Genomic DNA, 25,093 nt, shown 5'->3' with positions numbered 1-25,093 from the left:
AAGGCAAAATACAGAGCAAACCACATGCAGTAATTAGTGACAACAAATCACAGGTGACAATCAATCAGAGCTAATTGCAGAGAACAGGGTGAAGTACTCCAGAATGGCAGTAGGGTTTCCACTCCTGAGAGAGGATAGAAACCCCAAACGTTACAGTACCTCCCCCAGACAAACGGCACCTGACGTTCACCTAGGGGCCTCGGGATGCAGCCGATGAAAATCGTCGATAAGGCTGTGATCTAAAATATCCCTTTGAGGCACCCAGGAACGCTCTTCTACCCCACACCCCTCCCAATCCACCAAAAACTAAAACCCCCTACCCCTCCGCCTACAACCCAGGATCCTCCGCACCGTGTAGACAGTTTGACCATCAAGGATGCGGGGCGGAGGAACCGCGGGAAGTGGCGGGGACAAGGGCGATGAGAGGAATGGTTTCAACAGGGACACGTGAAACATCGGATGAACCCGCATGGAAGCTGGAAGCAGCAACCTATAAGCCACAGGGTTCACCCGACGAACCACTTTAAAGGGTCCTATAAAGCCAGGAGCCAGCTTCCTGGATTCCACCCGGAGAGGGAGATCACGGGTGGAAAGCCAAACCCTCTGCCCAGGACGGAAAAATGGAGCCGGGTGGCGCTTGCGGTTAGCCTGCCGCTGAGCCCTAACAGAGGCCTTCTGCAGCGCCGTCCGAACCTGGTTGCACGTCCCGCAACAGCGAGCTACGTGGGCCTGGACCGAAGGCACCTCAGCCTCCCGCTCCTGTTCGGGAAAAAGGGGAGGTTGAAAACCATACTGGCACTGAAAGGGAGACATACCTGTAGAGGAGGAGAGGAGGGTATTATGCGCATTGACCTAGTCAACCCCAGTGACCTAGTCCCCCCCCCCTGTCACCTGCCCCCCCCCCCCCCTGTGTCACCCAGCCCCCCCCCCCCTGTCCCTCACAGTAGATGAGGTGAGGGCGGAACATAGGAAACTGCGTCCAGGTAAGGCGGCTGGCCCGGATGGCGTGTGTTCAAGGCTGCTGAAGCTCTGTGCAGACCAACTGGCTGAGCCGCTCCAGAAGCTCTTCAATATGAGCCTGCGGGACATGAGGGTGCCGGTCCTGTGGAAAACATCATGTCTTGTGCCGGTACCCAAAGCTGGGCGCCCGGCCGAGCTCAACGACTACAGACCGGTGGCCCTCACGTCACACATCATGAAGACACTGGAGAGGCTACTTCTACACCATCTGAGGCCACAGACTGAACACGCCCTTGACCCCCTGCAGTTTGGGTATCGGGAGAGCATCGGGGTGGACGACGCGGTCCTCTACATGCTCCATCGGGCCTACTCCTACCTGGACGAGCCGGGGAGTTATGTGAGGATTATGTTTTTTGATTTTTCGAGCGCTTTTAATACTATTCAACCTCCCATACTTAAAGACAAGCTCAAGAAGATGGGGGTGGATCCCTCCTTCACTTCCTGGATCACAGATTACCTGACAGACCGACCACAGTTTGTCAGAATGGGCAACTGTGTCTCGGAGACAGTGGTCAGCAGCACTGGGGCTCCACAGGGGACTGTTCTCGCTCCGTTCCTGTTCACCCTCTACACGGCAGACTTCAACTACAACTCTGAGTCTTGCCACGTCCAAAAATACTCTGACGACACAGCGATTGTGGCGTGTGTGAGGAAGGGACAGGAGGGAGAGTACAGGGACCAGGTGGGAGCCTTCAGCGACTGGAGCGAACGGAACGGCCTTCTCCTGAACGCAAAAAAGACCAAGGAGATGGTACTGGATTTCCGCAGGTCGAAACCACCTCTGCAACCAGTCAGCATACGAGGAAACAACATTGCGACGGTGCAGACATACAAATATTTAGGCGTGCACCTGGACGATAAGCTGGCCTGGGCTGCTAACGCGGAAGCGCTTTACAAGAAAGGACAGAGCAGGCTGTTCTTCCTTAGGAGGCTCAGGTCTTTTAATGTGTGTGGGGAAATGTTGTTTATGTTTTATCAGGCAGTGGTGTCAAGTGTGCTCCTCTACGCCGCTGTCTGTTGGGGTGGTAATACCACGGCCAGGGATACCAGACGGCTGGATAAGCTGGTCAAGAAGGCTGGCTCAGTGGTAGGGAGGAGACTGGACCCACTGGGGACCGTGGTGGAGAGCCGCACTCAGAGCAAGCTGCTGGCCATCATGGGCAATACCAACCACCCTCTCCACCACACCCTGGTGGGGCAGAGCAGCAGTCGCAGCGGACGGCTCATCTCCCTGCACTCACGGACTGAGCGGCACAGGAGGTCCTTTGTCCCCACAGCCATCAGACTGTACAACAGCGTATTATAGTGCGGGGGACCTGACCTCTGACCCACACACACCTGTTTTTACCTGTTTTTACACCTGTTTTTACACCTGTTTTTTATACACCTGCTTTTATCTAATCACGCTCATATTTAATATTGATGGGTATGATTTAATTGAATTTTATCATGTACTTATTTTTAATTCATGATGCAGACATAACGTGCAATAACTGTATGGGAACGGTCAATGTCTGTATACTATGTGAGCTGCGAGATACCCTGAATTTCCCCAAGGGGATTAATAAAGTATCTATCTATCTATCTATCTATCTATCTATCTATTCTGCCCACGCCAGCCTCCTACTCCACGTTGCCGGACTACCAGCAACGTAGCACCTCAGAACACCCTCCAGATCCTGGTTGACCCGCTCCGTCTGCCCGTTGGACTGCGGGTGGAACCCAGACGACAGGCTGACGGAGGCGCCGAGGCTGGAAGCAAATGCCTTCCAGAACCTGGAGGCGAACTGAGGGCCCGGTCGGACACCATATCCACTGGAAGCCTGTGGACCCGAAAGACGTGCTGCACCACCAGGTCAGCCGTCTCTCGAGCCGAGGGAAGCTTGGGAAGGGGAATGAAGTGGGCCGCCTTGGAAAAGCGGTCCACTACCACCAAAATGGTTGTGAAACCATCGGACGGGGGAAGGCCAGAAATAAAATGCAGGGATATGTGCGACCAGGGACGTTTGGGAATAGGAAGCGGGCGAAGGAGACCCGCCGGTGCACGGCGAGAGGTCTTACTACACACGCACACCGGACAGGCCGCCACAAAGGAACGTGTATCCCCCTCCTCAGTAGGCCACCAGAACCTCCTACGGATAAACTCCAGGGTTCTGGCGACCCCAGGGTGGCCGGTGAGGGAGGAGGCATGTGCCCACTGCAGCAGTCGCGAGCGCACAGTCTTGGGCACATACATCCGCCCCGGAGGACCCCCACCGGGATCGGGCTCCTGTGCCAGAGCCGATCTTACCACCCTGTCTATTCCCCATGACACGGGAGCCAGAATAAGGGCCTGTGGAATAATAGGATGGGGCTTCTCCTCCCGGTCCGGAGGGTCAAACTGACGTGACAGAGCGTCAAGCTTGACATTCTTGGAACCGGGCCGGTAGGAGATGGAAAATCGAAATCGAGTGAAGAATAACGACCACCTGGCCTGGCGAGCGTTAAGGCGTTTAGCCCCCTGAATGTAAGCCAAGTTCTTATGATCGGTCCAAACAATGAAAGGGTGTGCCGCCCCCTCCAACCAATGTCTCCATTCCTCCGGTGCCAATTTGATTGCCAACAACTCCCGATTACCCATGTCGTAGTTGCGCTCGGCAGGAGACAGCCGGCGCAGGGATGCACGTTCCCGTCCTTTAAGCATCTCTGAGAGATCACCCCCCCCCACCGATCACCCCCCCCCCCCAGCCTCCGAATCGTGGCGGATCAGTACAGGTGCGGATCAGTACAGGTAAACCGACGTTTGAGGTTGCGAAAGGCTGACTCTGCCCGAGGCTGTTAAATGTATTATTATTATGTACGCCCTTACTCATTTGTATTCTACAGAGGGCGATGTAGTAAATCCAGTATGTGACGTCACTGACGTTTCCTTTCCATTCCTGTTCCGGTCTATTATTTGTCAATGATTGTTGTTGATATATATAGCGGCACTACGACCGCATCTCGCCCCACCTGAGAAATAAATATGCCTACGAGGCTAAAGATGATCAATGAGTCAATTGAGTTCCATTCAATCGCCACCGCAACGCACTCCGTTTAACAGGTTATGGGCCCAGGAATGCCAGTCTAGAGCGACAAGGTGAATAGAATAATATACTAACTAAACCGGGAATGAAGACAGTACCGGGAGATTTCCGTGAACAGTGAAGACACGTCACAGAGTTTCTACAAGCCGCAACCGAACGTTTGGATATAGTAAACTCTGAAGAAACGTGAAAATGACTGTAGCAGGAACAATACACCAGCAGATTATATTCGATGGAAAAGAAGATAGATATGATCTGTGGGAGACGAGATTCCTTAGCCGTTTACACATTCTGAAGCTAAAAGACACGATTTTGCGAGCGCCCATTGGTGAAGCTGCATTAGCTGCAGACGCAGCGAGGAATGCAGACTGTTACGCCCAATTAGTGAATGCGCTAGACGATAAGAGCCTTTCATTGATAAGACATGATGTGGCCGATGATGGGAGGAAAGCCCTGCAATTATTGAGGGAGCATTATTCGGGAAAAAGCAAGCCCAGGATTCTAAACCTGTACACATCATTGACCACCATACAAATGGAAGACAATGATACTGTGACTGATTACATGATAAGGGCTGAGAATATAATTTCAGCTCTTCGTGATGCAGGAGAGAACATGAGTGATGGGCTGCTTGTAGCCACTATTCTGAATGGATTACCAGACTAATTTAGGCCACTAGCTGTCCATGTAACACAGAATGAGGACAATGTTACATTCAAAGACTTCAAGAGAAGACTAAGAGTCTATGAAGAGTCTGAGAAAATGAGGGCAACTGGCACTGCATATATGGACAGTGTGATGAAGACTAGCACAAGGCAAAGCAAACAAAGCACCAAGACATATAGGAAGGATGGGGAAGCCACTCTGACATGTTACAGGTGTGGAGAAAGAGGACACACCTGAAACAGGTGCACCCGAAAAGTGTGGTGCAGTCACTGCAAGAGCAACACACACAGAGAGTCCCTGTGCAGGAAAAAGGGAAAAGAAGGAGCAAGAAAGGTCGCAGAGGTGGACACCGACGACGATGATCAATGCTTCATGGCCAAGCATGCAAACAACGAGAGGCCGTCAGCCAACGTGAAGAAAAAGGGGATCATGGTGGACGCCGGAGGGACATCCCACATCGTGAATGATATTGCCAAGTTCAAGAGCTTTGACAACACATTCCAGCCTGACACCCACTCAATGGAGCTGGCAGATGGGACCAAGTGCAGTGGGTTGGCACAACGCAGAGGAACGGCGCTGATCTACCTACTAGACAACGAGGGACGGCAACAAAGAGCACAGCTACAGGATGCACTGTATATGCCGACGTATCCACATGACATATTCTCAGTGGCAAGAGCAACCAATGCAGGAGCAACAGTGACTTTCAAAAAGGGGGACAGCCACATGATCGCCAAGAAGGGCAACAGGTTTGACCTCCATGAAAGTGGTAATCTGTTTCATTTGCCAACTGTTCAGAAAAAATTTGATACATGCAATATATGTCATGACATGCAAACTTGGCATGAAATATTGGGTCATTGCAATTATGAGGATGTACAAAAGTTACTGGGTGTGGTAAAAAGGTATGGAGATAAGAGGCAGTGCAGTCAGGCCAGCACAGCTGTGTGAAATATGTACAAAAGGTAAATTCACCCAGATAAGGAATAGGGAGCCGGACAGAAAGGCTACAGAACCTTTACAGATGGTCCACACTGATTTAGCCGGTCCCATGAGAACCCCAAGCTTAGAAGGTCATAAGTATGCACAGTCTTTTACAGACGACTACTCGGGTGCCATGACTGTGTATTTTCTCAAATCCAAAAGTGATGCAGTACACGCAACAGAGAGGTACTTGGCAGACTCAGAAATGTTTATGATCTGATAATGGAGGTGAATTTACAAGCAAGGAATTCAAAGCACTGTTAACCAAAAATAGGATTAAGCATGAGACATCTGCAGCCTATTCACCTCACCAAAATGGCACAGCAGAGAGAGGTTGGCGAACCCTCTATGAAATGGGCAGGTGTATGCTGTTAGACAGTAAGTTGCCAGACAAGCTGTGGAGTTATGCTGTACAGACGGCAGCCTATGTGAGAAACAGGTGCTACGGTAGACGCACAAAGAAGACACCATATGAGATGCTCACAGGCAAGAAACCAAACATGTCCAAACTTCAGAAATTCGGATCTGTATGTTTTGCCTACACACAAGAGAAAGGGAAGTTAGATCCCAGATGTGAGCAGGGTCTTTTTATTGGCTATGACAAAAACAGCCCAGCTTATCTTGTGTACTATCCAGACACAGAGAAGGTCAGAAAACACAGGTTAGTGAAATTCACAAATGAGACAGCCAAAGAAAAAGAAACACAGACACATGGATCACACATTGAATATCAGGACAGAGATGCACAGTTACACCCCAGGATCCTTGAAAATGAGGGAAATGATGATGAAAAAATGGAAAATGCATCAGGTCAAAGTGTTCAAAGTGATGTTTCTGAGGCTAAATGTGAACAGCCTAGCACTGAGTGTCAGGGTAGAAGGTACCCACCTAGAGTTAGGAGAAAGCCAGTGTACCTTCAGGATTATGTGACTGAGGATACAGCAGACAGACTGGTAACATGTGTAGAGTAGACTCTTGTTATAGAGCAGTTTGTGACATACCACAAAATTACCAGGATGCCATAAGCTCAACCAAGTCACATCTGTGGGTAGACGCAATGAATGATGAAATACAGTCACTGAAAGAGAATGACACATTCAAGATCACCCAGTTGCCACCAGGCAAAAAGGCAGTGGGGGCGAGGTGGGTCTATGCTCTCAAGAGTGATACTGATGGATCAGACAAATGTAAAGCAAGATTTGTGGCAAAAGGTTACAGCCAAAAGCAAGGTATTGACTACGAGGAAACATTCTCACCTACAGTTGACATGACAACGGTTAGAGTGGTCATGCAAAAGGCAGTGCAGGAAGATTTATTTTTACATCAATTGGATGTCAAAACTGCATACCTGCATGCACCAATTGATCGTGAGGTCTATGTGGAACAACCTGAAGGTTATGAGATAAAGTCAGAAACAGGAGAAAAGCTAGTATGCAAATTACAGAAATCCCTATACGGTCTAAAGCAGTCAGGCAGAAACTGGAATGCTCTGTTACATGCATATCTCACTGAGAATGGTTTTGAACAAAATCCTGCTGATAACTGCCAATACACAAGGGAAAAACAAAATGAAAAAGTGATTCTAATTGTATTTGTTGATGATTTAATCATTGCTGGTAACAATGAGGAGGTTGTGAAAGGTGTCAAAATGATGCTTGCTGAGAGGTTTAAAATGAAGGATCTGGGAAAATTAAAACATTTTCTAGGGATAGATTTTAACCAGTCAGAGGGTCAAGTCACAATGTCACAACAGAGGTATGTGAACAAAATCCTCTCCAGATTTGGAATGCAAGAGTGTAGGTCCAGAGAGACCCCATGTGAATCAAAACTTGAATACACAGAAAATGCAGAAAAATTTGGAGACCCGAGGATGTATAGAGAGGCAGTGGGAAGTTTGATCTATTTGGCTACATGCACTAGACCAGATTTAAGTTTTGTAGTCAGTAAACTTTCCCAGCATCTTTCTGAACCAAGTGAAGAGCATTGGAACACTGTAAAACATGTGTTCAGGTATCTTAAGGGTACAACAGACCGTGGCTTATGTTTTAAAAAGAATGATACAGGTGAACTAGGCCTAATAGTCCACAGTGATGCTGACTGGGCATCAGACGTTGTAGACAGACGTAGTACCACAGGGTATTGTGCCAGTCTAAGTGAGAGAAGCTCTCTCATTTCATGGAAGAGTAGAAGACAACCAACAGTTGCACTTTCTACCTGCGAGGCAGAATACATGGCCTTAGCATCAGCCATACAGGAGTGTATGTATTTGCAACAGCTACTCAAGGGTATTGATGGATGTCAGTATGCACAAACCAAGGTTTATGATGATAACCAAGGAGCTATTGCACTAGCCAGGAATCCTGTAAACAGGCAAAGATGTAAACATATTGATATAAAATATCACTTCATAAGAGAAACTGTGAATAGTGGGAGGATATGTTTGGAATATTGTCCTACTGACAACATGATTGCTGATGTGATGACAAAACCAGCCACTAAGCTACAACTAAAGAAGTTTGCTCAGTATTTGTTTGGCACTTAGTTAGAGTGAAAGAAAAGCATGTATGTGCCAATATGTTTTTGTTGTTGTTGTTGTTGTTGTTGTTGTTGTTGTTGTTGTTGTTGTTTATTTTGTATTGAAGGCCAAAGAGGGAGAATATATATATATATATATATATTTTTGTTTTTTTTACCACAATAAGCTAAGTTCAAGTGGGGGTGTTAAATGTATTATTATTATTATGTACGCCCTTACTCATTTGTATTCTACAGAGGGCGATGTAGTAAATCCAGTACGTGACGTCACTGACGTTTCCTTTCCATTCCTGTTCCGGTCTATTATTTGTCAATGATTGTTGTTGATATATATAGTGGCACTACGACCGCATCTCGCCCCGCCTGAGAAATAAATATGCCTACGAGGCTAAAGATGATCAATGAGTCAATTGAGTTCCATTCAATCGCCACCGCAACGCACTCCGTTTAACAGAGGCGACCATTCAAAGCCAGGGAGAGAGGCCTTAGTGAGAGCCGTCAGAGGAGTGGCTAAGGCGCTGAAGTTGCGAATAAAACGCCTAAACAAATTTGCAAAGCCCAAATAAACTTTGCAATTCCTTGAGCGACGAAGGCCGTGGCCAGTCCAGTACAGCACTCACCTTGGCCGGATCCATACGTAGATCGCCCTTAGTCAATACAAACCCCAGGAAAGAAACGGTGTCGGTGTGAAACACACACTTCTCTGCTTTAACAAACAGCTGATGGTGAAGGAGACGCTGGAGAACCTGACGAACCTGACGAACGTGCTGTTGGTGTTGCTCCATATCGCGAGAAAAAATGAGTGTCATCTAAATAGACAAAGACTGACACCCCGATTAAATCCTGCAGCACGTCGTTGACTAGGGCTTGAAAGACTGCAGGCGCATTAGCTAAGCCAAAAGGCATAACCAAATATTCATAATGCCCACTAGGTGTATTAACACTTTGCGTGCCACACCCCGAGAATATTCGGGTTTACGCCCCGACCGTTGAGTGCCACGCCCGAGAATATTCGTTTTTTTTTTTTTTTTTTTTTTTTATTAGCGATCTGAAATCATATTGCATCACGCGAGCCTACCGTTGGAGATCCAGGGACCGCCGGCAATCAGATGTGAAAAAAGCGCCCCCTATCGTCTCCCAGATGGTAAATCACCCTTTTGGAATGGACTCAATGAAAGTGAATGGGAGAACGGATTTCTGACTCCACATTTTACTTCTCACTGATGCAGCCGGGGTTACCAGAGTTAATTCTGGAGCCTCTGAGCCGCGGGGAATCATGTGTTCTACTGTACACACGTTGGATCAATACACTTATCGATTTTTTCGAATGGTGATCAGGAATTGGAATATACCATTTGGATACCATCTGATATCAGGTAAGGAATCTATGTTATCAGTGTTAGGATAATCAGACTCGTTTTCACGGAGATATAAGCGTTTCCACTATATGTGATATAGCTGTTTTGACTGTAAAAGCCATGAGGAAATAATAGCAGTGATTATCAGCGCACGGCACGAGCGTGCGTGCGCACACATATACTATCGATCATTTAGCATTTATTTGAAAACGATTCATAAATAGACCGACAAATGATAACGTTCTGGAATATTCCAGTAAAAGGCGATTATCATAGAATGGGTTGTTTTTCCCCGGAAAACGGGTGATTTTCAAAATGCTATCAAACGGAAATGAAGCGATAAAAATACAATCTGCCTTGCCAATGTTGACTGGAAAATGATTCTTTGATAAGCGATGGGCAGATTAGACACATAGCCATAATTTAAAACATAGATTAGGCGATATTAACGTTAACATTGGCCGTGGACCGTGGCATCAAGGGGGTAAAAAGGAAAACCCGGCGTGGCACTCAAAGTGTTAAATGCAGTATTCCACTTGTCTCCCTCTCTAATCCTGATTAAATTGTAGGCATTACATAAATCAAGCTTAGAGAAGACCTGCGCCCCCTGTAGACACTCAAAGGCGGTGTCCATGAGAGGCAGGGGGTAACGGTTCTTGATGGAAATGTCGTTCAACCCCTATAATCAATGCACGGCCGCTGGCTACCATCCTTTTTTGCTACAAAAAATAACCCAGCGCCTGCAGGGGATGTGGACGGACGTATGTGCCCCGCGGCCAGTGCCTCCTGAATATAGGTATTCATGGACACTGTCTCAGGGCGAGAGAGATGTAGAAAGAACGTGAGGTAGGCAGGTGGGCGTAGATGGGTATTTAATACAAGTATCTTACAGGGACGATACGTTACAGTCTAGTGCTATATGCTGCTAACCTGACCGGTGTTTACTTCCTGAGTGACGTCAGAGTAGTACGGGGGCCGTCACGTCTCAAGCTTGTGTATCAGACTAGCACAATGCTCTACATCCTTCCTCTTAAGTTGTGCTCTAATGTAAATACTAACAATGCTCTACAGGCTAGTAGGCTATGACAAATTACGCCATGAAGTGATTACTATTAATATCTAGCATGTGGCTATTTGAACAAACCACAGGTTAACTGTACTTCAAGTGGTAATACACAACAGGTGTATAGTATGAACATCATTACTCCCTTTTTTTTTTTTTTTTTTAACAGTCCTTGTGACAAACACTACATATATCTGCTGTTTGGCCTGCAGACGCGGCCTGCCCGTGAGATGTACGGAGACTGAGTGTGCGGGTTAGTCTTTTGAACAGTCTCTTGTATCTGGGCGTGTTGTTGAGCGTCTGCCTTCTCGGTGACAGGGTGACTGTTGCCTTCGGGTTGGCCAGTCGGAGGTTGGAGAGTGATATCGGGGTCGCAGGGGTCGCTGAGGTCACCCTGTGGCGGTTCCGGTTCCGAGACGGGAAGAAGGTGTCTCCGATTCCTTCTGTACTCTCCTCCTTCTGACTCCACGACGTAGGACCTTGGTTCCTTACAGATGCTCTTGATTGTGCCCATCCGGTCGAATCCACGTGGAGTCTGTAACCTCACTACATGTCCCTGGGCCAGTGGCTGGAGGGGCCTGCTTGATCTGTCATAGCACGACTTCTGAATGCTGCGTTTCTTCTCGAGCTGTGCTTTGATCATCTTGTTGTCCTTCGCCTTAGGAACCAGTAGTGTCTTGCAGATGGGTAGGGTGGTACGTGTCTGTCTTGACATGAGCCGCTCAGCCGGTGACCCAAGTGACTGGTCACGTGGAACGTTACGGAGGTTGAGCAGATTTAGGAAGACGTCTGTTCCGTCCCGTCTGGACCTATCCATGAGTTGCTTTGCGCTGCGCACAGCTCTCTCTGCTAGTCCATTCGCCTGCGGGAACTCCGGGCTACTGGTCACATGGTCGAAGTCCCAGGCCGAGGCGAACTCCTTGAAGCGCTGGCTTGTGTACTGGGCCCCGTTGTCCGATATTACTTTGTGTGGGGCTCCATGCACAGCGAAGTGTCTTTTCAGTTTTGTTATCACTGTGTTGGATGTGATGTCACGCAGCAGGTCCACCTCGAACCAACCTGAGTATGAGTCGACCAGCACTAGGTGGTGACGTCCATTCCACTCGAAGATGTCGGTCGCCACGGTTGACCACGGTAAGTCTGGAATGGGATGCAGCTTGAGTGGCTCCCTTTGTTGGTGTTGTTTTGTGCTGTTGCAGACGTGGCATGATGCCGTTTTCTCCTCGATATCCTTCGCCATGGCAGGCCAAAACACAATGTCCCTCGCCCTGCGCTTGGTCGACTCTGTGCCAGGGTGGCCTCTGTGCAGAATCGTGATGTAGTCCATTTGCAGTGATTTGGGAATGACGGCTCTTGAGCCCTTCATGATGACGCCATCGTCGATTGTGAGCTCATCTCTGAATGCAAAGTATTGGCGAGCCCCTGCCGGCAGCGTCGACTCCCTCGCAGGCCATCCGTGGTTGATGATGTTGCATATTTTCTGCAGGGTTGGGTCCCTTTCTGTGTGTTCCTTGAGCTCGTTCAGACGTGATGAGGAAATGTGTCTCACTGCCATGACCTCAAAGTCTGTCTTTTCACCACTAAGCCGGTCTGTGGTTTGTCTGGGAGCACGTGACAACGTGTCCGCGAGATACATGTCCTTCCCCTTCTTGTACCTCAGCTCAAAATTGTACCTTTGGAGTCTAAGCATCATACGCTGCAGTCTGGCTGGAGCCGTGTGTAGGGGCTTTGACAGGATGGTGACCAGCGGTTGATGATCTGTTTCGATTAGGATGTGCTTTCCGTATACGTAGTCATTAAACTTGGAGCACGCGAACACTACTGCGAGAAGCTCCTTCTCGATCTGTGCGTATCGCCTCTCCGTCTCCGTCAAGGTGCGGGATGCATAAGCGACTGGGACACCGTCCTGTAGACACGCCGCGCCTAGGCCATACTGGGAAGCGTCGCACGTGAGTGTGACAGGCTTGTGGACGTCGTAGTACATCAGCGTGGGTGGGTTTGAGAGACATTGTTTCAGCGCATCAAATGCGTCTTGGTGCTGCTTGTACCAACACCATTCCGTGTCATGGTGCGTTAGGTGTCGCAAGGGGGCTGAGATTTCACTGAAGTTTGGGACAAACCTGGCCAAGTAGTTTACCATGCCGAGGAATCGCTGCAGAGCCGTTACATCTTCTGGTGCAGGCAGCTCGCTGATCGCTTGCGTCTTTGATGGGTCTGGCTTAAGACCCTGACTTGTGAACAGGTGTCCAACGTAGCCAACTTCTTTCAGTCTGAACCTGCATTTCTTGGAGTTGAGCCGTAAGTTGACTTCACATGCTCTGTCGAGGACTTTCTTGAGATTTTCATCATGCTCTTTCTCGCTGCTTCCTCCAACGATAATGTCATCGACTATTACTGCACAGGGGTATCCTGCGAAAATTTGCTCCATTGTGTGTTGGAAGACTTCACTGGCGCTGCTTATGCCAAAGGGCATTCTGAGGAAACGGAATCGTCCGAATGGCGAGCTGAATGTAGTCAGTAGCGATGATTTGTGATCCAGCGGTATTTGCCAAAAAGAGTTCTTGGCGTCCAGTGTTGAGAACACGGTTGAGTTTGGCATGTGCGCTGTTACTTCCTCCACAGTGCGCATTGGGTGATGTGGGCGTTTGAGCGCCTTGTTTAGGTCTCGTGGATCAATGCAGAGGCGTATGTCGTCTGAGTTCTTCTTGTGGGTTGCTACCATTGAAGATACCCACTCAGTGGGTTCTGAGACTGGTGTTATGATGCCTGTGCTTGCCATTCTGTCCAGTTCCATCTTAACCCTCTCTCGCATAGCGACTGGGATCCGGCGTGCTGGCCTGACGACAGGCGTGGCCTCTCGGTCGATTTTCATGGAGTAGGTGTAGGGGAGCCTACCCACCTCATCCTTGAAGAGGTCTGAATATTCCGAGAACATCTTGTGTGAAAAGTTTTCCTCGTCTGTCAGATGTAGCTGGTGTATCTCCTTACTGAGTGTGACCAGTCCCATGCTATGGCTGTCTTGTAAACCCAGCAGCGTCTGGACGTCTTGTTGCACCACGTGGAACTGTAGGGAGTGGGACTTATCTGTTATGTAGCATGCTAGGGTTGCTGTCCCCAATGTGTGTATTTCATTTCCTCCGTAGGCAACCAGCCTCGCTGTCCTGGAGCGATCCACTCTCTCTTTGTATTTCACTTGGTTGAACGTTTTGCGAGATATCACGTTGCACTTGGCTCCGGTGTCCACTTTGAGCTCGACGGGGATTCCGTGGACCTGGACTCTGCAGAATATTTCACTCTTTTGTGTCGCTGGTGATCCCACAGTATTGACTGTGTTTGTCACTACTGTGACTCCATCACAGTAGAACGAATCGTCGCTGTCGCCTGACGATATTGTTCTGTCAACCTGGTTCACAGCGTGCTTTTTTCTGTATTGGTGCTGTGGATTGTCTCTGTGACTCCCTGGAGTGGATTTGCAGTACTGCTTGAAATGATTCATTTTCTCACATCCGTGACACTGTTTACCGAATGCAGGGCACCTTTCTCGTCTGGGCTCATGGCTGCCTCCACAGTTGCTGCAGCTGGCTATGGACCGAGTTGAGTGTTCTGTATTTGGCTTCTTCTTGTAAACACGTTCTTTTATTCTGTGCTGTAGGCTATCTACATTGGTTGTGCTTTGCTTTGGTGCAGCCAGTGTCCTAGTGTGTTGTTCTGTCATTTCGTGGATCTGACATGTCTCCACTGCCTTGGTTAAAGTTAGTTTGCTGTCACGGAGTAGTAGCTTCCTCATGCCATCATTTATTATGCCACACACAAGTCTATCTTTGATTAGCTCTTCGCGCAAATCTCCGAATTGACAGCTCTTTGCTTTGATTTTTAAATCACTGACATAAGCTTCAATGGTCTCATCTTGTTTCTGGCTCCTTGTATTAAACTTGTGCCTTTCCATAGTGACGTTTGTTTGTGGATTACATAACTCACGGAATTTCCTCTTCAAACACTCCGGGTCTTCTCTTGATTGGGCGGGGACTATTTCTTCTCCCTGCTCGTCGTCTCCATCGTACAGGGCTGGTCCATATACGAACGCCCGTTCCCGTTCTATGGCTTCCGAGCCAGCCAGGTTTAGCAAGATGAAGGCTTGAGAGCGAGGCGGCTTGTCATAGTGTGCGGCAGCAATGAATATATCATACTCTTGCTCGAATATTCTCCAATTCTCCGCGACGTGGCTGTCAAACACGAGTGGGCCTGGTTTGCGGAATCCTTCCGCCATGCTGAACGTGAGTCCTCGCGCGTTATTCCTCGCGCGTTATATATCCTAGTTATAGGCTACCTCCTAAACCTTCGCTTTTCACTTTCGGACGCGGGTTGACTACTGTGTCCACAACGTCTGACACCATGTAGAAAGAAGGTGAGGTAGGCAGGTGGGCGTAGATGGGTATTTAATACAAGTATCTTACAGGGACGATACGTTACAGTCTAGTGCTATATGCTGCTAACCTGACCGGTGTTTACTTCCTGAGTGACGTCAGAGTAGTACGGGGGCCGTCACGTCTCAAGCTTGTGTATCAGACTAGCACAATGCTCTACAAGAGAGAAAACATACGACCATGGGGTGGAGAGGTACCAGGTAGAAGATTAATGGCACAGTCGTAAGATCTATGAGGCGGTAGTGCTTTAGCACGAGTCTTACTAAAGACCTCCACCAGGTCCCAATAAATCTCAGGTACACCTGCTAAATCGGGATTAGGAGATGGAATAGAGTCTGCAACGCTTACAACCATCCTGGAGGGAGACAAAAGAGAAGAAGAAAAAGGGGTGGGTGAACCCTCGCCGGAAACCGACTTAACGCCGCTCTCCAGTGAAAGTTCACCCGTAGCCCAATTAATACAAGGATTATGCTCTGCTAGCCACGTATGGCCTAACACAATAGATGAATGAGGAGACATGACAACATAAAATTGTAACCATTCCCACTCACCCCCGACCACCTGGAGATGCAGCTGCGCCGTGCGCTGGGTAATGAGCCCACTACCCAGTGGTCGACCGTCCAATGACTGCACCGGGATAGGCACCTCCAGCGTCTCTAGAGGAACCCCCCACTTGTGTGCTAACCCTACATGAATTAAATTACCCGCCACCCCGAATAAATTAATGCTCTGGTCTGTTTGAGAGAATCCCCCCACCCAACAGTAACATTAAAAAGGGTGCATGAATCATTAGTGACAGAGGTAGAATGCCCACCCGCTATAACTCCCCCCAAGTTTAGCGAGCCCCCCTGTTTCCCGACAAACCAGAACAATTACTGAAGCGATGTCCAGTGCGACCGCAACGAAAACAACGCTTCTGTTCAATGCGTCTCTGCCTCTCTGTGTCCGAAAGTTGCAAGGCCCCCAGTAGCATTGGTTCGTCACCCAAGCTCTCTCTTGTATATTGCACATCTGTCTCGACACCAAGAGAAGGGCGGAAGAGTACCTGTGACAAAGCCTCCCTCTCGCGTTCCCTCTCCCGATGTCGGTTGTCCATCCGTATTGCCAAGTTGATGACGTTATCCAGTTGTTCGGGCAGCTCCTGTGAAGCCAGCTCATCCTGCATCTGCCCAGAGAGCCCCTGTACAAACAACACACAACAGGGCACTTCCTGCCAAGCCGCCTCTCGAGCTACAATGCGGAAGTCGATCGCGTAGTCCGCAACTCTCGGGTGAAGGCAGCCGCGCTAAAAAACAAGAGAGCATTGGGTGACAAACTCCCGACAACCTTCCGGAGCTCTTCCGTAACAATCTGGCGGTGGCAGACGTGGTTCCCGAACCTCCTCATGGACGTATCTGCCTCTCCTCCCCGCCAGCAGACGGGGCTCCGGACACAACTCCCACCGCTGTTACCGCAACAGCGGCCACTGTGCTAGCGTTGTTAGCCATAGCTAACACTGAGTCGGCTGTGGATATAGCCGCGGCTACTGCTGCTTTAGACTCGATGGATAGGTCTCCCAGACGACCCAGTTCGGTGCCTACTTCCCGCTGGCGATTGGTGACGACGCCCAGCTGTCTTTGGGCCTCCAGTTCCTCCCGGAATCCTTCTGTGGAGCTCATGATGGTCGGATCTTCTGTTATGATTCAAGGTAGGAATGTTGAGTCCAATAGTAGAAAGGAAGAAGGAGGCAGAGATGGTGTTGCTCTTCTCAAAATATGTGTTCTTTTATTATCAGAAACACTAGAGCAAGATAATGGAACGAGAAAGCATAATGTAGCCAGGCTACAACTGAGAGATAATTGTGCATAGTGAAAACCGTACACAAGAGCCTTCTAGCTCTAGAAGAGATCTATGGTGCCAGGCTGCTTTCCCGTGCCTCTGGCATTATCAACGACCCCTCTGGTTACCCAGCCGCAGGCCTCTTTGTCCCCCTCCCCTCGGGCAGACGTTACCGCTCTACCTCTCGGTTTACAAAGAGCTTTTTCCCCAGTGCTGTGCGGAGCCTGAATGACTCCAAAGGCTAGTTTTGTATTTTATCCTATTTTGTTTCTGTGTTTTTATTAGTTTTTTTAGTCAGGTTTGTGGAAACGCTGTTTTAACTATGATATGCACTTTTAGGGGATGTTCGATATAAATTTTAGCATTTGTCCTTTTTATACTGTCTGTGTTTTTACATATTTTTCCTGTACTGTTTACACAGTGTTTGCTCATGTACCCGTATTCCAATGTGGATTCGTCCATACATGGCAATAAAAATCTTTGACTTTGACTTTGAAGACGGAGAAAATAGTTTAACACAACATAATAACAAAACCGGACCAGATGCCCCACTTCTGTCCGAGGCTGACTGCTCGCAGTACTTCTGTTGAAGATCCGACAACAGACAGGAGAACAAAAGATTACTATAAAGGCAAAATACCCAGCAAACCACACGCAGTAATTAGTGACAACAAATCACAGGTGACAATCAAGAGGTAATTGCAGAGAACAGGATGAAGTACTCCAGAATGGCAGTAGGGTTTCCAATCCTGAGAGAGGATAGAAACCCCAAACGTTACACTCCAGATTGAAAGAGGAGTTTAACGGCACTTATTATAATTTTTTTTAATTATCTTTTTCCTCCTTCTTTTTCCGATTTTTCTCCCATCCCAATATTAGTCGTTATCCCAATCCCCTTCCTGGTCGTTGCGCACTCTACCCCCTACCGTCGGCCCGGGAGGGCGGAGACTATCACATGCTTCCTCCGACACATGTGTACCCAGCCCACCGCTTCTTTTCACCTGGCAGCGCGGACTCTCACTGGGAGAGTGTAACGTGTGGAAGGTCACACTACCTCTCCTAGATCCTTCCCTTGCTGTGCAGGCGCCCCGACCGAACTGTAGGAGTCGCTGTTTACAACGACCAGGACCCACCCTCGCCGGGTTTCCCACCCGCTAACACTGCCAATTGTGTTAGTATGGATGGTCGGCCAACCCGGAAGCACCACAGCTGGATTCGATTCCACTGTCTCTGTGGTGGTAGACAGACGCTTAGTCTGCTACGCTACCCGACCGCCGTTTAACGACACTTTTGACCAGGATTGGCTAACGGATATATGCTGAGACGACAACAAAGAAAATGGCAGAGTGTTTCCAAGGAGACGGAAGCATCAATGCAGGGGAACGAGAGGAGGCATACGGAATAGTCTAAGAAAGGCTGTTTACCGTCCACCTCTGCCGAGCATTCTTCTTGCCAATGTCCAGTCGCTGGAGAACAAGTTGGATGACCTCAGGGCGAGGATCAGATTCCAACATCCTTTGTTTGACAGAAACATGGCTGACCCCCCTCATGCCGAAACAAGCCATCTGCCCTTCCGAATCCTTCTCTGTTTTCCGTGCGGACAGAACGGAGGAGGCCAAAGGCAGTGGGGTCTGCTTCCTTACCAACAACAAATGGTGCAGCTCTAAGGAGATGAAGATTCTCTCCCGTTCTTGGTCGCCGGACCTGGAACATCCCTCCATTTTATGCCATCCGTTTGATCTACCCCGGGAATTCACAGCCATCATCATCACAGCTCCACAGCTATGTAGCCACACACAGCTCCAACATGGTAATTAAGTCCACTAATGACACAACAGTGCTAGACGTGATTTCTGATAACAACAAGGTCGCCTATACAGGGAAGAGATCTCCAACCTGGCAAAGGGGTGCCAAGAGAACAACCTCTCTCTCAACGTAGATACGAGCAAGGAGCTGGTCATAGACTATAGGAGAGGAGGAGCAAAGCTTGGCCCCATTGACATCAATGGGTCAGTGGTGGAGAGAGTCAACAGCTTCATGTTATGCTGTGTTATCACTGAGAACCTCACCATGAACGAGGACGCCGGCCACCTGGTCACAACCTGGTTATCACTGAGAACCTCAACATGAACGAGGACGCCGGTCACGTGGTCACAGTCTGGTAGGGAAACTGCTCTGCCTGAAACTGCAAATCACTACAGAGGGTTATGCAAACAGTCCAGATCATCAGTGGATGCGAGCTTCCCTCCATCCAGGATAAATACAACAGACAATGTGTCAGCAAAGCCCACGGGATCATCAAATACCCCAGCCAGTTTCAGCTGTTGCAGTCTGGAAAATGATTGCGTAGCCACACAGCCCTAACCAGAAGGCTCTAGAACAGTTTCTTCTCCCCCAAGCAATCTGGCTCATGAACAAATAACACTAACAGCCTGCTGCCTGCCCACCCACCACTCACACACACACACACACACACACACACACACACACACACACACACACACACACACACACACACACACACACACACACACACACACACACACACACCCACATGGATGTAAATAGACGAGCACAACACACAAGACACGGAAACAACCTGCATGCACACATACTGTACATTTACTGCACATACACATTGCACACACACCACACCCACTCTGTGATTACTGTACTATACTCAGATATATTGCACTGAAATATATTTAGAGTTATATTCAGAGCTACCTCAACGTTGTCTCCCGCTGCTACTTTACGCTATTTTGATGACTGTATTTCAGGCTGATCTTGCTTAAAATGTCAATAAAGTACTAATCGACCACAGGAAAAACGGCTACCCCTAACATCTTAGCACATTGACTCAGAATAACATGAAATAGATTTTAGCACCACAAGGGAACTATGACCTGATCAGCTATAATGATACCAGAGCTACTGTAACCACCCTGATATCTAATCCTAACTCTAATCCTACAGTAACATCCTACAGTCTTATCAGTATGGGAAATCCTCTAAAATATCTGTTTGAGCAGCGTCCAGCTGAAGATGAGGATTTGGCTTCTTTTTTTTCTTGAAAAGATTAACAGCTTGTTAACTTATATCACCTTTCCCATTTTGTTGGTAGTGTTATTTTGTTGTTATTGTTTTTGCTGTTGTTGTTATTTTGATGGTTACCGTGTCATCCTGTCTCCAGGGGGATCTTCACGGAGGGCATATGTTGCATCATTGCAGGACTTTTAGGGACAGGAAATGGATCCACTTCCTCCAGTCCAAATATAGGTGTGCTGGGCATCACCAAGGTAACTGAGGCTACACATGGTGAAGCTGCAGCATGCCTATACATCACATCACCGCAGTTCAAAATTAATAAGAAAACAGCTTCAACAATCCTCTTTCTACTAGTCATTGGAAAGTTGGATCTATTTCTGTTGCAGCTTGGATATAAGAATATCCACATGGAACTTAAATGGGACATGCATTGCTATTCCTTGCACTATTTGGGCAACTTTACACAATTCCTGTGAGTCTATGGAAGACATCTGTAAGGTTTATAAAAAAAAATAAAAATCATTGTTTTATATTTCTAATCAAGTACTCAAAAGCATCATTTTCCAGCTTCAGGATTTCAGCCTGTTATTGGATGGGCTCCGCCCATAAGCGCTTTCAGTGACAATCACCCACACAGCATGATACATACGAGAGAGAGAGAACGAGCAAGCGAGAGAGAGAGAGAGAGAGAGAGAGATAGAGAGAGAGAGAGATAGAGAGAGAGAGAGAGAGAGAGAGAAGCGTCCCTGACGGTTGATTTTTTTTCCGTAGACGCAGTTTGCGAAGACGCTCTCTGATTGGCTAGCCCGCGTAAAGCGAAGACCCTCTCTGATTGGTTTAGCTCCGAAGGGCTCTGCGATAGAAATGTCCGCCTTGTACATATATATTCTCTGCTTCGAAGTGGTTATGCTTTGGCCCTATTTCGAAGTGGGTTATGCTTAGGGTTAGGGTTAGCCCTAACCCTAACTCTAAGCATAACCCACTTCGAAAGAGGGCCAAAGCACAACCACTTCGAAGTAGAGAATATATATGTACAAGGCGGAAGAGACCCTTCGGAGCTAAACCAATCAGAGAGGGTCTTTGCTGTACGCGGGCTAGCCAATCAGAGAGTGTCTTCGCAAACTGCGGCTATGGAAAAAAATCACGCATCCCCGACACACACGCAGTCAAGTTTGTGTGTAATGCTCCGACGAGGGAGAGAGAGAGGAGAGATGCGTCCCCGACACACACGCAGTCAAGTTTGTGTATGTGCGTGTCCCCGATGAGGGAGAGAGATGGCGCGCACACATTTACACACACTTCTGCAGTCCCTCCCGCCGTCCCTCTCTCTCTCTATCTCTCTCTCTCCCTCTCTCTCCTCGCTCGTTCTCTGCCTGTTAAACCCTGTTTGAGGAAGTGTCGGGTTACACTATGCCTACGTCCCCGACACACACGCAGTCAAGTTTGTGTGTGTGTGTGTGTGTCCGACGAGGGAGAGAGATGGCGCACACACATTTACACACACTTCTGCTCTGCAGTCCCTCCCGCCATCCCTCTCTCTCTCTCTCTCCCTCTCGCTCGTTCTCTGCCTGTCAAACCCCGTTTGAGGAAGTGTCGGGTTACAATGCGGTCTCTGGTCTCTGCTCTATAATGGTTGATGTGGGCGTGGATGTGAGTACAACCAGGGGTGGAGCTATGTAAATCAATGCTAATCATGCAAATCAGAACAGTTTAGTTGAGTGAGGGAGGATCTCGTGAACTCGAGACTAGACTGATGAGTCAATATGGTAATTAGAGACACAGACCAATTGATACTAACCTGTATTACTATAAAACCGTGCTAAACACAGACAAAAGGCATTTATAATGCATGTCCCCTTTAAATGAAAACGTCTCATCTAGCCACAAGTCAAGATATTTATATTCCGTGACTCTCTCAATTTTAGAACCACTTACAGTAGATATATGTACTTCAACATAATCAACATGTCTAGATCTGAATAACACTATTACTAGCATTGAGGAATAACATAAAAAAACTTCCTGAACAACATTAAAAGAAATCTGCAAGTTCTTAATGGCCAACTGAACAGTGTCAATGATACAGTACACAATAGTATCGTCCGCATACAGATGGGCATGACAGTCATTCAAAGAAACAATATCACTCATATAAATAGTGAAAAAGACAGGACCCAAAACTGACCATTGCAGCACACTTTTAGTTTGGACAAGAATTCAGATCGAGCAGGAACCGATTTCACACACTGATGCCTAGGAGATAGATAATCCTGAAACCAATCACATGCACCACTATCCAAACCAATACTATATAACCTTTTTAAAAGTAAGTGATGATCAACTGTATCAAAGGATTTTGACAGATCTATAAAGAGAGTAGCATTTATTTTTATTACCAACCTTCTTGCCAAGAATTGGACGAAATATGCATAGCGGGAAGACACAAAGTTTTGTTTTGACAACTTATAATTACTAATAGTAGTAATATGTCTCCTCAGGTAGGCAGCAGGGGTGTGGTCCAGTATGGAGCAGTATTAATAGTAGTATTATAGTAATAGTAGTAATGTCTCCTCAGGTAGGCAGCAGACGTGTCCAGTATGGAGCAGTTTAATAGTAGTATTATAGTAATAGTAGTAATGTCTCCTCAGGTGGGCAGCAGACGTGTCCAGTATGGAGCAGTTTAATAGTAGTATTATAGTAATAGTAGTAATATGTCTCCTCAGGTGGGCAGCAGACGTGTCCAGTATGAAGCAGTATTAATAGTAGTATTATAGTAATAGTAGTAATATGTCTCCTCAGGTGGGCAGCAGACGTGTCTAGTATATGGAGCAGTATTAATAGTAGTATTATAGTAATAGTAGTATTATAGTAATTAGGGGTGTAACGATGCATCGATTAATCGAAATGCATAGATTATAATATGTTAGAATAGATTATAATCGGATTCATTTTTTAATTTTTTTTAATGTTTTTTTTTGTGTGTATTGTTTTTATTTACCTATAGTCCATTCATGCTTCATCAGTTCCCCCAGCCACATTTGTCTATTCAAATTTTTTTTGGGAATTAACAGGTGGGCAGCAGACGTGTGGTCCAGTATGGAGCAGGCATCATGCTCGTCTTGGGGATGGTGGGAAAGTTCACTGCTCTCTTCGCTTCTCTGCCGGATCCCATCCTAGGAGGAATGTTCTGCACTCTGTTTGGTAAGCTGTCCTGTGACCAGGGGTGTAAAGTACTTGAGTAATTGTACTTTGTTACAATAATTAAGTACTGTTTTGGCGGATTTGTACTTTACTCGAGTATTATTAGGTTTGTATACTTGTACTTTTACTCAAAAATCAAAAAAAATCATTTTACTCCTTGCATTTAAAATGCAGACCTACAAAGTACAAAGTTCAAATCTCGCAGGTCAAACTATTTTAATTAGTATTTGTTTCTCTGGCCGAACTAATCCTGCGGCCGCACTTTATTTAAAAACAGCCAATCAAATCCCCATCAATGAAAAATGAACCTGCCCATACCCATGCTGATTGGTCCTTGTGCAAGACTAGAAAGCGGGGATCTTTGATTAAACACCTGCTATCAGAAGAATAGACAGTCAGAATTTTTTTTTTTTTTACTTTTACTTTTTAGTACTTAAGTACATTTAAAAGTAGAAACTTTTAAACTTTTACTCAAGTGTGTTTTAGCCAGATAATATATAATTATCCCTTCACTTACCTAATATATACATATATAATTATTAGTGCTGTCAGGCGATTAAAAAAATTAATCTAATTAATTACAGGATTTCTAATTAATTAATCTAATTAATCACATTTTAATCGCATAACCATTTTAGGCCTGATATTCTATATTCTATAATCATATTTCAAATGGCATGTGTCCGGATGGCAGAATTCAGTACTATATCTACAAAACCTTCTGTTTAATCATCTTCCCTTTATTCATTTGCTTAGATTTTTCAGGTCTAATCAATTTTAGTATGGTGTTATTCACAGTCAAAGATAAAAAAAAATTATAATTGAATTGATATTCTCATTTGGTTCATTACCATTTACTCAACCCTAGTAACAGACACAGTATTTCTGACACTGGGAATACATTCCCTGAGATCCATAGATGTCCCTAGAACATGCAAATGGTCCATTTAAAAAAGAAAAAATCTATAAATGTGTATTCTATGTTATTAATGAGATAAAAAAAAAATATATATATATATATATATATTATAATAATAATAAAAGAAAATAATATTTTTTTTTTATTAAATTTGCGTTAATTTTCATAACGCGATAATTTGCTGTGTAATTAATTAATCTACTAAACGCGATAAACTGACAGCCCTAATAATTATCCCTTCACTTACCTAATATATACATAATGATCCCTTCACTTACCTAATATATCAATATATAATTATCCCTTCACTTACCAAACAACGTTACTCAGCTAGATTCATTCAAGGCCTCACCCAGGGCTGACTTGTAATTAAAGGGTTAACTTCTGTTAGATGTTGTCTATTGGGGGCGGCTAAGTGGTGCAGTGGGCAAGGCACTAACGCAGGAGATGCTGGGTTCGAGCCCAGCTCTCGACGTTGCTTCCGGTTTGGCTGGTCGTTCGTGGGGATCGGACGTTGTGGACAGCGACTCCTACAGGTCGGTTGGTGCGCCTATACTAGGGCTGTCCCCGACTAAGGATTTGGATGGTCGACTATGATTGGCCAAAATTTGCCGTTAGTCGACTATTGGTCAAAAAAAAAAAAAAAAAAAAGTATAATAATTATACAAAATACATTTAATTATTTTAATTTATTTTAATTTTGTATCATTCCATTCGGGCTGTGGGGGGTACTTAATGTCTGAAGGAGTCGACTGAAGGCTTCTTGTCCTCTGCAAAAGCATGCAATTGGTCCACTGATGGACACATCTTGATATTTGTCTAGTCTAGTGTGTTCATTAGATGGGTGAAATCCTCTTTCAGTGCCTCTGTGCCTGTTTTCGTAGGCAGTTAGCCTCTGGTATGCGTGCCATTAGCGTTAGCCACGCTTCTAGGCCTCTTTTCTTTTGGAAAGAATGATAAAAAAAATTATAATAATAATTATAAATATATAT

General features: G+C 46.6%; 1 pseudogene across 1 annotated transcript in view; it reads left to right on the top strand.

Moving 5' to 3' along the window:
* Positions 1-25,093, top strand: part of LOC311233489 (solute carrier family 23 member 1-like) — a 136,423-nt pseudogene that overhangs the window by 20,542 nt on the left and 90,788 nt on the right. Inside the window, exons 5-6 of the transcript XR_014621069.1 lie at positions 20,127-20,232; positions 23,053-23,182. The product of XR_014621069.1 is annotated as a solute carrier family 23 member 1-like (transcript). The remainder of the gene's footprint in view (positions 1-20,126; positions 20,233-23,052; positions 23,183-25,093) is intronic.

Source organism: Notolepis coatsorum, assembly GCF_963971535.1.
Source record: "Notolepis coatsorum genome assembly, chromosome: 8".
NCBI lineage: Eukaryota > Metazoa > Chordata > Actinopteri > Aulopiformes > Paralepididae > Notolepis > Notolepis coatsorum.
The sequence above is the reverse complement of the archived record's forward strand: the minus strand, read 5'-3'. Positions and strand labels throughout refer to the sequence as shown.